Below are 3,141 nucleotides of genomic sequence, written 5' to 3'. Positions count from 1 at the left end.
TCTCCCTCAGGCCTGGGGTGCTATATAGAATCTTATCTCATAGTTCTACTTATATCTTTATTTAATTCTCCTTTATGACATATTTCTCTTGTTGAACACATTGTGTTGTTTCTATCTCTGGATTGGACTCACATTGCTATAGCAGGTATATCATAAGGATTACATGAAACAACAATGGCATAATATACAATAAGAGCCATGGATAGTATTTTCTCTTCCCTCTATCCTTCTACCACAAACTCTGATGTGTTTTTTGTTAGAGATTGTGTGTGTGTGTGTGTGTGTGTGTGTGTGTGAGAGAGAGAGAGAGAGAGAAGGAGGGAGCACACGTGTGTGTATGAGGGATGAGGGAGAGCTTGTATTGGGTCTGTGTATTGGCACAACACTGAGTGTGCTTCTTTTCTTTCAGTTTGCTTCTTAGTACCAGACACCTAGCTCTTAGAGCTGAAGGAAGCTTTAAGATCACATAGTTCAACCCAAATAAAGAAATTAATTAACAGAAGGCTAAGACTGTTGCTCATGGCCATGTGGTGATGATTCTGGGTGGGGCCTGTACATGAAGTCATCTCTCCTAAGGACCAGCCCAGAGTTTTCTCTGTAGTTGGGATTCATTCTCTATATACATTTAAAGTATATAATAATGGCTTTATTGGTTTGCTAGGACATCCATAACAAGTTGCCACAAACTGGGTGACCTAAAACAACTGAAACTTATTCTCTGACAGTTAATTCAGCAGGGCTGTGCTCCGTTTGTGGGCTCTAGGAGAGAATTGCCAACCCCTTAGTAGCTACTCTCCTTCTTGCACTTTTTTGCTGTCTCTGCCTTCAGATTGCCTTCTTCCCTCCATATCCCCTGCTCCTGTCTTTGTCTATAACAATACTTGTCATGGGATGTGGGGTTCAACTCCATAATTGAAAATGATATTCATCTCATTATTTTTTTTTTCAATTTGACAGGTAGAGTTGTAGACAGTGAGAGAGAGAGACAGAGAGAAAGGTCTTCCTTCTGTTGGTTCACTCCCCAAACGGCCACTAACGGCCAGCACTACGTTGATCCGAAGCCAGGAGCCAGGTGCTTCCTCCTGGTCTCCCATGGGGTGCAGGGCCCAGGCACTTGGGCCATCCTCCACTGCACTCCTGGGCCACAGCAGAGAGCTGGACTGGAAGAGGAGCAGCCAGGACTAGAACCCGGTGCCCATATGGGGTGCCAGCACTGCAGGCGGAGGATTAACCAAGTGAGCCACGGCGCCAGCCCCTTCATCTCATTATTTTTACCTAATTACATGTACAAAAACCCCTTTTCTAAGTAAGGTAGCATTTACAGGTTCTGAATATTTGACTGTAGACATGCATTTTGGGGGAGCATCATTCAGTCCACTACAAGATTTTTTTTTTCTTTCTTTTCTTTTCTTTTTTCAGATTTATACCCCAAACGATATAATGATCCAGAACTCCATTAGTGCAGTCAGTAAAACTCAGAAATACCTACTGAAGTGATTTGCTTAGTTTTGGTATAAAAGTCATTCTATGCTAATTTAGAAATATTTAGTCTGTTCAGTATAACCAGCTGTATCCTGTAGCTGACTGGCCATCTTAATGTAAACTCATGTATGATATGGAGCTGGCTATGACAACCATGTGGCAAATCTTAATGTAATACTTTCCCCATTATAGGCAGGTAGGTACTTTATTCCACAAACACCTGAGTTTACTGAAGCTTTAGAGAACATATCTGAATTTTTGAGGTTGCATGAGTATTAAGATGTCATGGAAGACTTTTGGATCACTGCTATCTACATTCTATAGAATTTAAATTTCAAAATTCCTCCTGAAATTTAAACTCAGCCCATCATTTTTCTGTGTTAAGGTGATATGCTATACAAGATTTCTTCCTAAATGACATTGCTATCCACCCATTGCTTACTCTTACATCACCTTGTGTTTAATCCCATTTAGATAGAAGTGTTTTTTAAAATTCATTAAGTTAAGTGAGGTTAATTTTGAACATAATAGCACTGTTCATGCCGTAGGAGTATGTGCTGTGATTGTGAATGAGGGAGAAAGACATGCTATTCTCCCGTGGGATCACTGATTAAAAAATAGGCATTAGATTCAGGATAATTACTACTAATTAACTCTGGAATGTAGACAACTGGGAATGCGGGTCACTTGCACTTCACACCACCCAAAGTGGATACACTGTAAAACTGTGCCTTATTTTAGGTCATTTAGTTCCTTTTCTTTCTACTGGTGGTAGAGAAAAAAGGTGATTTTTAAAAATGTTTTTTAATTATTCATTTGAGAGAGTGAGAAAGGTGGAGACAGGGACAGGGATGGGGATGGAGACAGAGATAGATAGATGGTGAGAGAGTTCTCATTTCCTGGTTCACTCCTAAACGGCCCAGAGTACCCAGGGCTGAGCCTAGGCCGAAGCTGGGAGCTGGGAAGCTCAATTAGGTCACCAACATGGGTGCAGGGACCCAACTACTTGAACCTTCATTGCTGTTTCCCAAGGTCTGCATTAGCAGAAAGCTGATATCAGAAGGTGGGACTTGTACCCAGGTACCGTGATATGGGACACGGATGTCCTAAACCAGCAACTTAACCACTAGGCCAAATGCCTGCCCTGAGATAGGATTTTTTAAAAAAAATTTATAGTGGTTATCTTCCTTCCTACCCATATTTGTTTATTACTTTGTGGAATGATAATTTTTTTCTAATCCAAGTCTAGAACTACTAGATACAAATTAAGTTGAGATGACTGAAAGCTAAATTTAGAGTCCTGTACTTACCACCTAAACTTTCCAACACAAGTTATATGTTATGTTCTTGCAACAGCTAAAAAACAAAACCTAAGCCCTGCCTTGTAGAAGATGGAATCCCCCATATATATTTTTCTTTCTGGCATTAAGATGACATTGCATATCATTGAGTCTTCCTTCTCTACTATGAAAAACTCAGAAATGCTTTGGAATCTTCCCTTTTACTCTTTACATTGCTTTCTATTTCAAAGATATTTTAATTCCTATGGCTTCCCATGGAAAATATAAATCAGAATGCTCTCTTTATCTTCTGCAAGTCTCCTTTTCTATACACAGACAATAACAATAGCAATAGTGACAGCAGTCAATGAGAGATTGG

The sequence above is a fragment of the Oryctolagus cuniculus genome, chromosome 5 (assembly GCF_964237555.1).
Source record: "Oryctolagus cuniculus chromosome 5, mOryCun1.1, whole genome shotgun sequence".
Classification (NCBI taxonomy): domain Eukaryota; kingdom Metazoa; phylum Chordata; class Mammalia; order Lagomorpha; family Leporidae; genus Oryctolagus; species Oryctolagus cuniculus.
Note: the sequence above shows the minus strand (reverse complement) of the source record.